The sequence below is a fragment of the Coenobita brevimanus genome, chromosome 50 (genome assembly GCF_032717465.1).
Source record: "Coenobita brevimanus isolate Jiangsu-jjx chromosome 50, ASM3271746v2, whole genome shotgun sequence".
Lineage (NCBI taxonomy): Eukaryota > Metazoa > Arthropoda > Malacostraca > Decapoda > Coenobitidae > Coenobita > Coenobita brevimanus.
The window spans coordinates 5,548,974-5,561,914 of NC_137003.1; positions in this window are offsets into that span (position 1 = coordinate 5,548,974).

Genomic DNA, 12,941 nt, shown 5'->3' on the forward strand with positions numbered 1-12,941 from the left:
CCAAAATCCCGCCCAAGTGACACTAACATAAACCACCGCATTTTTAGCCCCGGCGGTAAATTGGCGGTATATTGGGCGGGATTTGGCGGTAAATTGAACGGGAATTGGGCGGTAAATTGCACGGGAATTGGCCGGAGAGGTGCAGGGTGGACTGAGATAAAACTGATCGTAATGTAATAATAATGACAATAATAATAGTAGTAGTAGTAGTAGCAGAAATAATAATAATAATAATAATAAACCTCATAATAATCATAATAATAATAATAGTAGTAGTAGTAACAACAACAGTACTGGAAATAAAATTAATAATTTTCCCTTATCATTATTATTCTACCTATCTATCTGTTGCCAGACGCCTTAATCCCATAAGGGGTGGCCACAAACAAATCGCCTCCACGTCGCCCTGAACCCCGACGTTTCACTGCCCTGATCCCAACTCACACTCCCCTCTCTCATATACCTCTCCACTCCATCCCACCATCTCATCCTTGGCCTCCCCCTCCCTCTCTCCCCCTCCACCTTACTCACATACACTCTGCTCGTCAGTCTCTCACTCTCGGTTCTCTCCACATGGTCAAACCACCTCAGTGTTTCTCCTAACACTTCCTATCACATCCACATCCACACCACAACGCTCCTTTATATCCTCATATGACTGTCTCTCCATGTGACTCCACAGGCTCCTCTCAAATAACTCATTTCCACTGCTTTCACTCTTGACTTGTGTCCCTCCAACAAGGTCCAAGCTGCACTTCCATACGTTAGAGTTGGTATCACAATACTGTCATGTAGTAACTTTTTCACTTCCATGCTCACTTCCCTGTTTCTTATCACTGCTTTCAAGGAACCAGCAACCTTTCTTCCTTGTTGTACCCTTTCAAGCACTTCACCCTCCAAACCTCTATCCTTACTCATCACACTACCCAAGTACTTAAACGTACTCACATTATCCATTATTATTATTATTATTATTATTGTTATTATTATTATTATTATTATTATTATTATTATTATTATTATATTTATTATTATTAACATCATCATTATCATTGTTACTGTTATTATTGTTATTGTTACTCTTGTATCTGTCGTTGTATTATACAACATAATAATAATAATAATAATAATAATAATAATAATAATAATGATGATGATGATGATGATGATAATGACGGCACCATATTAAAAGAATTAAAATGTTATACTTTCTTCTTTGGTGGGACTTTTATAGTGTTGTGTAGAGGTGAAAGAGAGAAAAGAAGAACAGAGAGGATCGTATCTATGTAATAAAAGACGGAGGTGAGGGAAGAATGGGTAACTGAGGAATAAAAAGAAAAGTAGGGAGAAAGAGGAACTGCCAACACACACACACACACACACACACACACACACACACACACACACACACACACACACACACACACACACACACACACACACACTAAAATGACACGAACCACAAAACAAACTGCCAACACACACACACACACACACACACACACACACACACACACACACACACACACACACACACACACACACACACACACACACACACACACAAACGACATAATATGAATAATAAAATATCAGCCAAATTCCTTGTCACTGTGTGTGTGTATGTGTGTGTGTGTCCTCTGCCACACCTCCTCTCATCTATTATTCACTATTATATACTCATTTTTCCCCCTTGCCATTCTTTCCTCCCCCCCTCACTCAGTCACTGAACATTTCTTTTCCTCTCTCTCTCTCTCTCTCTCTCTCTCTCTCATATTCGCATTCCGCAATAAGCCTATCCGTTACCATTCTATACTTTTCCCTCTTCCTCATTCTCCCTTCTTCCTTCCTACCTTCCTTCCTTCTCTCCCTCACCTCATCTGCTGTACTACACTCAAAGTCTTCCTTCTCTCCCACATTCTTCCTTCCATTCACCTTCTCTTCCCCTCTCTCCCTCCACCTTCTTCCCTGTCTCCTCTTTCTCCCTCTCCCCCTCACTGACCCCTTCTCGCTCCCTCCTTCCAATCCTCTCGTTCCTCCTTCCTCCTTCCCTCTTGTCCTCTCCCCTCTTCTTCCCCTCTGTCTTTCCCTTTCTTATCCCTTCTCTTTCTTTCTTCCTTCTCTTTTTTCTCCTTCCTCCATCGCTCTCCCACTCCTCTTCCCTCTTTTCCTTAATCCTACTTTGTATCCCCCTCTCTTCTCCTCTCTCCCTTCCCTTCCCATCCCTCCCCCACTCCCCGCACCCCTTCTCTCTTTCCCCTTCCTTCTTCCCTCCCCTCTTCGTAACTCCCCACACACGCCCCCACCATTAAGACAATCAGGAAACAGAAAAAAAGACGTATGAATCAGGAGAGAGAGAAAGAGAGAGAGAGAGAGGAGAGAATATCTGGAATCCCTGAATCAGATACTGAAACTCTGAATGATGAGACACAAAAGATGATGTAAAGGTTATGACAAAAATATCCATAAATAAATAAATGCATCAATAAATCAACGAATAAATAGTGCCATAAATACTATTTTCTCCATTTATCCGCAATTTACTCCGGCCAGAAGAAAAAAATCCTTCCATAATATTATCACAAAAAACTGTGTATACAAAATTATGAGAATGATTCCTCCCCCTACATCCTGCCCCATCTCCCCATCTCCAACTTCCCCCTGACTTCCCTCCCACTTCTTCCCCTCTCCCCTCCATTCTCCTTCCCTCCCTCCCTCTTCCTCTCCTCCTCTTTCCTCCATCTTTCTTCCCTTCCTACCTCTTCCTCGTCCCTTTTCTCATCCATCCACTTTCCCTCCCTCCCAGTTCCCCTCTCGCCTTCTTCCCTCTTTCTCTTCCCCTTCCTCCATCTCTCCCCCTCCCCCATCCCCCATCTCTCCCTCCTCCCCCTTCCCCATTCCTCCTGCCCGCTTCCCACCCCTAAATCCCTCTTTCCACAAAAAACTTCTCCGGGCCATTTTCTCCTCCTCGTGCCCGAAGACCATACGTCACCCCGGCGCGTCACCCGACACTGTGGGGGAAAGAGGGAAAGGGAAAGGATTGAAGGGGAAGGGAGGGAAGGCTACCTGCCAGCCTGTGTGTGTGTGTGTGTGTGTGTGTGTGTTTATGTGCTTGACTCTGGGCATAGGCTTCACAGCTTGCTCCTAAGGCCCAGTAGTCCTCCTACATATCGTACACCTCAACATGTCACCACTTCGGTGCTAACACCCACCGTCCATATTGAATACATGCTAGGGCTGTCTCATACAGGACTGGTGTATTGGTATTAGCGGGGGTACTTTTACGACATGTCGGCGGGTCTTCTGGTAGATCGGTAAAGTCTGCCGTAATGAAATTCAAATCCTTAAACTGTTCCCTGCCCCAGCGGGGATTTGAACTTGGGTCCGATAGGACCGCAAGCCACCTCTTTACCGATTGTGTGTGTGTGTGTGTGTGTGTGTGTGTGTGTGTGTGTGTGTGTGTACACCTGGTGTCCCCGTATGTGTAATCAAGATCTCGTGTGTCATCGGATTTCATGAGATTGATCCACCACAAGACCCTGCCCCTCCCCCCACCCCCTACCACAGTCATCCACCCCCTACCACAGTCCCCCACCCCCTACCACAATCCCACACTCCCTACCACAGTCCCCCACCCCCTACCACAGTCCCCAACTCACTACCACAGTCCTCCACCCCCTACCACAATCCCCCACCCCCTACCACAGTCCCCCACCCCTACCATAGTCCCACACCCCCTACCACAGTCCCACACCCCTTACCACAGTCCCTCACCGCCTACCACAGTCCCACACCCCCTACCACAGTCTCACATCCCCTACCACAGTCCCACACCCCCTACCACAGTCCCCCACCCCCTAAAACAGTCCCACACCCCTTATCACAGTCCCACACCCCTACCACAGTCCCCCACCCCCTACCACAGTCCCACACCCCCTACCAGTCCCCCACCCCCTACCACAGTCCCACACCCCCTACCAGTCCCCCACCCCCTACCACAGTCCCACAGCCCCTACCACAGTCCCACAGCCCCTACCACAGTCCCACAGCCCCTACCACAGTTCCCTACTCCCTACCACAGTCCCACACCCCCTACCACAGTCCCACACCCCCTACCACAGTCCCCCACCCCCTAAAACAGTCCCCCACCCCCTACCACAGTCCCCAACCCACTACCACAGTCCTCCACCCCTACCACAATCCCCCACCCCCTACCACAGTCCCCCACCCCTACCATAGTCCCACACCCCCTACCACAGTCCCACACCCCTTACCACAGTCCCTCACCGCCTACCACAGTCCCTCACCGCCTACCACAGTCCCACACCCCCTACCACAGTCTCACATCCCCTACCACAGTCCCACACCCCCTACCACAGTCCCCTACCCCCTACCACAGTCCCACACCCCCTACCACAGTCCCCCACCCCCTAAAACAGTCCCACACCCCCTACCACAGTCCCACACCTCTTATCACAGTCCCACACCCCTACCACAGTCCCCCACCCCCTACCACAGTCCCACACCCCCTACCAGTCCCCCACCCCCTACCACAGTCCCACACCCCCTACCAGTCCCCCACCCCCTACCACAGTCCCACATCCCCTACCACAGTCCCACACCCCCTACCACAGTCCCACAGCCCCTACCACAGTCCCACAGCCCCTACCACAGTTCCCTACTCCCTACCACAGTCCCACACCCCCTACCACAGTCCCACACCCCCTACCACAGTCCCCCACCCCCTAAAACAGTCCCACACCCCCTACCACAGTCCCACACCCCTACCACAGTCCCACACCCCTTATCACAGTCCCACACCCCTACCACAGTCCCCCACCCCCTACCACAGTCCCACACCCCCTACCAGTCCCCCACCCCCTACCACAGTCCCACACCCCCTACCAGTCCCCCACCCCCTACCACAGTCCCACACCCCCTACCACAGTCCCACAGCCCCTACCACAGTCCCACAGCCCCTACCACAGTTCCCTACTCCCTACCACAGTCCCACACCCCCTACCACAGTCCCACACCCCCTACCACAGTCACCCACCCCTACCACAGTCCCCCACCCCCACCACAGTCCACCACCCCTACCACAGTCCCACATCGCCTACCACAGTCCCCCACCCCTACCACAGTCCTCCGCCCCCTACCACAGTCCCCCACACCCCACCACCCCTTCCCGTATAACAGCCCCATTGCATCCCACCCACAAGACCCCCGCAGCCCTTCTCCTCCCCCACAATACTGTCCCACTCCTTCCCTCACCCCACACACCCCTACCAAACCTCAGAAGCCCATAATGTCCGTTCACCATAACCCCACCTCTCCATTAACCCATCCTCCCTGCTCCCCCTACACCTCCCCCCCCCTATCCCGTAGTACTGTCCCACTCCCTCCCTCACCTACTCCCCATCCCCGCAGCCACTCCCCTCTGTTGCACTGCTGATACCCTTGGGTCCTGTTTTTTTTTTTTTTAAGGAAGAAGGAACCAAAGGCCAGAGCCTGCAAACTGTTCCCTCTAAGAAAAAACAAAAAACAAGATAACAACCAAATTCAAGATCCGTTCATGTCGAGATGCCTGGGACACACTGCGTTTGTAAGACTGGAGATCATTGGCAGTAAGAGATACAGACAGAGGGAGACAGTTCCAGAGTTTACCTGTTTGCTTTATTTTCATTGGCTGAGGAATTTAAGCGATTTATTTTGCTTATTACACCGTGCCGTCCTGTTCTTTGTTACTTAAGTCATTCTAATATCGCCATACTCTGCTTAGATAACGTACAAAAGGATATTAATCAGTCCTATCTAAAAACAAATCGCTAAGGAAGGGGTGCTAGGGAGCTTGGTTAAGCTACGGGACTACGGGCCTGGGAGACACTGTACCCAATGAAGGGGTTAGATACAGCCTTCAATAAAGTAGTCTTTACCAGAGGCTTTTTTACTGCAATAAAATAATATGGCGTAAGTAAGAATATAAAAATAAAGTTGTTCTCTATTAAAGGTAATTCACACAAATGGCATAAAAAATAATCCAGCGCTTTTCCGGCGCCCCTCTGCCTGTATGTAGCCCTTCAGGCCGATGACGTCATGTATTATTCATTGCTGGTGGTGGCACACAGTGTTATTCATCACAGCACACCTTCATAGCAGTGAAGGAGTGTAGGAAGCCTGTATGTACCCCTTCAGGCCGATGACGTCATGTATTATTCATTGCTGGTGGTGGCACACAGTGTTATTCATCACAGCACACCTTCATAGCAGTGAAGGAGTGTAGGAAGCCTGTATGTACCCCTTCAGGCCGATGACGTCATGTATTATTCATTGCTGGTGGTGGCACACAGTGTTATTCATCACATCACACCATAGCAGCGAAGGAGCGTAGGAAGACTGTAGCAAACCCATTCACCGCCAAAACTGTCTCCTGAGCTGAATACATTGGTATGGAAATGTAAATGAAAAACAAAACACGTCATTGTACTTAAGGTGTGTAGTATGGTGACAATAAAGCATGTTGAAAAATAAATAACCAAATTATCAGGCGAGGACATGAATAGCTGGATCACGACAGAGAGAAAAAAGAAAGGGAAAAGGGAAAGGAACTATTGAGTGGTGAGCTGTAACCTGAGCCAGCAGGGGTGGGGGGGAGGGAGTGGCCTCCCTGACAGGTAATACCCTCCCTGATGCTGTCCAGGTGGAGAGAGAGAGAGAGAGAGAGAGAGAGAGAGTAAAGGATGGTAGTGTGAAATAAGTAAAGTGTAGGTTGGATACTTCAGACTGGAAAATTGGTTTCTCTCTCTCTCTCTCTCTCTCTCTCTCTCAAGCTTTTCCTTCCCGTCACATCCCGCGTCCAGCCAAACACCTCCAATATATAATAATTTTTCTCGAGTTACTCAAATTTCACGTACGCTAATGCCTATTATTATTATTATTATTATTAAATATATTATCATCGTCGTCATCATTATCATTATTATTGTTATTGTTATTATATTAGGCACGGACAGAGGCTTACACTGACCTGGTAAAGGCTGTGTACCTGCCTGTGTTAATTAATCATAGGTGTAACCCTGGCACAGGTGTAGCCGTCCTTGCGTACAGTAATATCGTTAAGCTTTACTCACAATAAAATACACCTTATCTACTGTACTATATACAAAACATACCAACGCTGTTAGACTTTGACCATCTCCATATGCGTTGAACATCTCCACAAGCGTTGAACGTCTTCATTTTCGTTGATCATCTCCACTTTCGTTTAACATCTCTATTTTCGTTTAGCTTCTCCATATTCGTTGAACATCTTAATTTTCGCTGAACATCTCCATTTTCGTTGAACATCTCCATAGCCGTTGAACATGTCCATTTTCGTTGAACATCTCCATTTTCGTTGAACATTTCAGTTTTCGTTGAACATTTCCATATTCGTTGAAGATCTCCATTTTCATTGAACTTCTCCATCTGTGTTATACTCAGGACGTTAACAGTCAGGCCATCCTCGTTAACCCACGAGACACCCTTCGTTAATACCACCACATTACCAACTATCCCAGCCTCGTTAACCACCAGACGCCCTTCGTTAATAGCACCACATTACCAACCATCCCAGCCTCGTTAACCACCAGACACCCTTCGTTAATACCACCACATTACCAACCATCCCGGCCTCGTTAACCACCAGACACCCTTCGTTAATACCACCACATTACCAACCATCCCAGCCTCGTTAACCACCAGACACCCTTCGTTAATACCACCACATTACCAACCATCCCAGCCTCGTTAACCACCAGACACCTTTCGGTAATCAGTTACAGCCGTTAGCTGGTGTCGTTAACAGCTGCTTTGTATGGGAGGGAAGGAAAGAGGGGAGGAGGGAATAGGAGAGGAGGGAGGGGGAGGAAGGGGAGAAGAAAAAGAGGAGAAAGAGGAAGAGAAATAGAAAAAGGGAGGAGGAAGAGAGGAAGAGAAGATGTATGACGGGAAAAGGATGAGAGGAAGGAGAGAAAAGGGGAAGAAGGAAAAAGAAGGAAGAGGAAGGAGAAAGATAGGAAGGGATATGAAAGGAAGAGAGATGAGACGAGGTAGAAAAAAAAGAAAAGCGAAGGAGAAGGAAGAAGAAGAGGAAGAGGAAGAGGATGGGTATGAGAGCAGGGAAACAGCATCCATCTCTGGTGAAGTGTTTGGTGTCGGGTGGAGGGTTAATTGAAGGGGGGCGGGGACCCCTTACTGTATATGGTGAGAGAGAGAGAGAGAGAGAGAGAGAGAGAGAGAGAGAGAGAGAGACTGCGTTCCACCACAATATCTGGTAATGAAGAGACCTTGTATGGGTAAGTACCTATCACCTTCCCTCTCTCTCTCTCTCTGTCTCTGTCTCTGTCTCTGTCTCTCTCTCTCTCTCTCTCTCTCTGTATGTTCTAATCTGCCTCTCCCATCTGTCCCTTATCTCTGTCCTCTCCCCTCCCCTCTGAGGCACTTCTCTCCCCATCTCTCCTCCCTCCCTCATCCATCTTTGTCTCGCCTCGTTTCCTCCCTGCTCATCTTCCTTTTCTCTCTCTCTCTCCTTGCCTTGCATTTCCACCTCTTCTCAGTGTACTTCATGGGTGTGTGTGTGTGTGTGTGTGTGTGTGTGTGTGTGTGTGTGTGTGTGTGTGTGTACTTCATTTATCTATTTTGTCCTTCCGTTCACCACTGCTGTGTGTGTGTGTGTGTGTGTGTGTGTGTGTGTGTGTGTGTGTGTACTTCATTTATCTATTTTGTCCTTCCGTTCACCACTGCTGTGTGTGTGTGTGTGTGTGTGTGTGTGTGTGTGTGTGTGTGTGTGTGTGTGTGTGTGTGTGTGTGTGTGTGTGTGTGTGTGTGTCATTTCGTGCCAGCAGTTACAAATTTTTCATTATTTTCCTTCATTATCATTTCATCCTCAATAACCTGTCATTCTTGAGTGATACCGTATATTTCACCTGTTCTTAGATATATCACTTTTATATTATACAACCATTAGTAACATTATAACGATATATTTCACCTGTTCTTAGATATATCACTTTTATATTATACAACCATTAGTAACATTATAACGATATATTTCACCTGTTCTTAGATATATCACTTTTATATTATACAACCATTAGTAACATTATAACGATATATTTCACCTGTTCTTAGATATATCACTTTTATATTATACAACCATTAGTAACATTATAACGATATATTTCACCTGTTCTTAGATATATCACTTTTATATTATACAACCATTAGTAACATTATAACGATATATTTCACCTGTTCTTAGATATATCACTTTTATATTATACAACCATTAGTAACATTATAACGATATATTTCACCTGTTCTTAGATATATCACTTTTATATTATACAACCATTAGTAACATTATAACGATATATTTCTCAGCTGTTTACTGCCTTTGAATAATTGGCTGTATTGTCCTTTAACATGTAATATAATGTTACTTTGGCAACATTATATTTTCCAGTTGTGTGGATCATTATTATATTTCGCTGGTTACATTCATAAACAGTAAGGGCTTATTTAATTCACGGAAGCAGCGGTGTTTATATTTAGTGTATTTAACTCCGCTAATTTACCTTTACAAATACGGCCTAACTGCATGGATAGCATATTGTACAAGTTGCCTGGCCCATCAACCATGTACTCTAATGGTCGCTTTTAAAAGGTAGTCTTGTATTTACGCTACAGTAATACTGTATCTTTGTACATGGGTAAATAATTCTGTGTACAGCATTCTTGGCCGATATATTATATCGGAAAAATAGTAATTCTTCTGTATACGTCATCTCGTACACGGTTTGTTGCTCATTTTATTTAAGATGTAGAATTAAGATGTTGTTGTTGATGATGATGGCTGGGTGGATATTTGCCCATTTACCCATCCCAGCCATGAGTCATACATTCAGACACGCGGAAAAAAAAATGCTTTGTCTTCGTTTCATCAATCCTTTGTGGATGGAAACTGATGATTAGGCAACTGAGGTAAGACAGTTCACGTTGGCATTGTTATTTGCAGTTTCCTTATAAATTATATTGCGTAATACATTTTAATATTGTCTTTTACGTTATAGCATTATAATACAGACTCAGTGTGCAACAATAACATACAACAGGATAAAGTACGTACAGTACAGTACAAGGTGCGAGATTAACCTAAGAGGGAGTTACGTACGGGCACTGGACGTTAGGTGCCAAGTAGTGTTTTTACCTGTGTGTGCGTGTGTGCGTCGGTGCAGTTAATTATCGTAAGGCCATGTGGAGAGAATGGAGGGTGAAAGACTGACGAAGAGAGTGTATGTGAGTGATGTGGAGGGGGGAAGAGGGAGGGGGAGGCCGAGGATGAGATGGAGGGATGGGGTGGAGAGGTATATGAGAGAGGGGGGTGTGAGTTGGGAGCAGGGCAGTGAAATGGCGGGGGACAGGGCGACTTGGAGGCGATTTGTTTGTGGCCACCCCAAACGGGATTGAGGCGTCTGGCAACAATAGATAGATAGATAGATAGATATCTTTGTAACTGACTGTATTTACGCTGTTACAGGGAAGATGTGGTGAAAATAATGCCTGTGGACTGTTGTGGAACGCTGACTGGCTGGTGGTGATGCAAAATGGCTCGTGAAATAAGGAAGGAACGGATCACAACTCTGTCCTGGTTTGCATCCACATAACCGCTGTGCATCGCTCATCTCCACCTCTGCTTCCACCTCCACCACCGTCACCACCACAACCAACGAATAAGCCAGGTAAGGTATTGCACATCTGGGTGAATTAAAAGGCGACAATAATTATATTAGCTTTACACTTACGATGATGCGCAGGTGTATGACAAATCATGTCAAATGTTGATGCCCGTTTCCTGTGCGACATTTTCCGTTAACGTATGATCGTTTTTTTTTTTTTTTTTCCCCAGGTTGCAGGTATAATAAGCTCATGTACAAATAACAGAGGGAGAAGGCAGAGTATTGTTGTGTGTGGTTCTTCCTGGAAGCGTAAAAGTAGCGAAGATAAATATAATTCATTGTGCACATACAGTTGCAGTGAAAACCAGTGTACGCGTCTTAACAAAGAATTGTCAGTTTAGCCAAGGCTGTTTGATATTGGTGGGGTGGTGTTAGCCCAGGCGTTATGTAGCTACGGTATATTGTGCAGGCTTTACTGTTCACCAGCTGACGCTTGGCTAGCACTCTCTCTCTCTCTCTCTCTCTCTCTCTCATTTGGGGTAATAGACTCCTGTACCTCTCTTTCATCCATTGTATACAATATCTGTCTGTATATCTATCCATTTATCTATCAGTCTGTCTCACTTTCTGTTTGTCCATTCATTCATCCATCCATCTATGTAAATGTGTTTACCTATCCATCAGTCTGTATATCTGTCAGTCTTCCAGCATATATGTGTATCTACTGGGTATATCTATTTTTAATTATCTATCCATCCATCTGTTTGTATTAGTATATCTATCCATTCATTTATCCTTAACAGTCTCGATCAACCTATCAGTCTTCTATCTATCTCTGTCTGTATGTATCTATCTGTCTATCTATCTATCTGTGTGGTGTATGGGATGTGATGATTATGCTGGTGTTGTTCAGTGGTTGAATATGTGGAGAGAGAGAGAGAGAGAGAGAGAGAGAGAGAGAGAGAGAGAGAGAGAGAGAGAGAGAGAATCAGCGCTAGATTTTTCAAATTTCCGTTAAGGGTACGACAAACACATACATACATACGACATACATACATATATACATAGCCTACATACGCACATACATACTTACATACATACATATTTTACACACATGCGCGTAACACAAACTTGAATATCAAACAACTGTGGCATATTCAGTGTTCACACGCTATATTGCACACACACACACACACACACACACACACACACACACACACACACACACACACAACCACTCGTGTCCATATCCACATCAAATGTACATGCACGCAGTCCATATTCACCCAGTTCACGCGTGAACGCAGACACGCACGCACAAACACGCAACACACACCATCCATTACACAGGCCAGCTGTCACAACACTTAGTCATACAGCAGAGAGAGAGAGAGAGAGAGAGAGAGAGAGAGAGAGCAAAAACAACAGTACACACACACACACACACACACACACACACACACACACACACACACACACACACTCTCTCTCTCTCTCTCTCTCTCTCTCTCTCTCTCTCACTATCAGGGTCATCAGCATACATCATGGCAGGAGCTACAGTGGTCAGTGAATGTTTGCTGTGGGCTGGGGTCAGGGGTCAGCGAGAGAGAGAGAGAGAGAGAGAGAGAGAGCTATGTCACACAGATCACACAAAATGTACTGTTGGTAAGAGGTAATCCCTCCATCTACCCTGAAATTTTCTACCTTCTCTCCCACATCTCTCCTCCCCACCACAAGCATCTTTCCTCTTTCCCTCCCCCCACCACATCTCTCCCCACCACAAGCATCTTTCCTTTCTCTCCCCCTGCCACATCTCTCCTCCCCACCACAAGCATCTTTCCTTTCTCTCCCCCTGCCACATCTCTCTTCCCCACCACAAGCATCTTTCCTCTTTCCCTCCCCCTACCCAAACACCTTTTCCTTCTCCCTCCCTTCCTCCCTCCTCCCCCTTTTTCCTGATCTTTTCCTCTTTATCCATCCATCCATCATGATTTTTCCTCCTTCCATCCTTACATCTATCCTCAAAATTTCCTTACCCTCCCTAGCGCTTTTCCTCCCTCTCTCCCTCCAGCATCTTTCCTCCTTCTCTCCCTCCAGCATCTTTCCTCCCTCTCTCCCTCCAGCATCTTTTCTCCTTCTCTCCCTCCAGCATCTTTCCTCCCTCTCTCCCTCCAGCATCTTTCCTCCGTCTCTCCCTTCAGCATCTTTCCTCCTTCTCTCCTT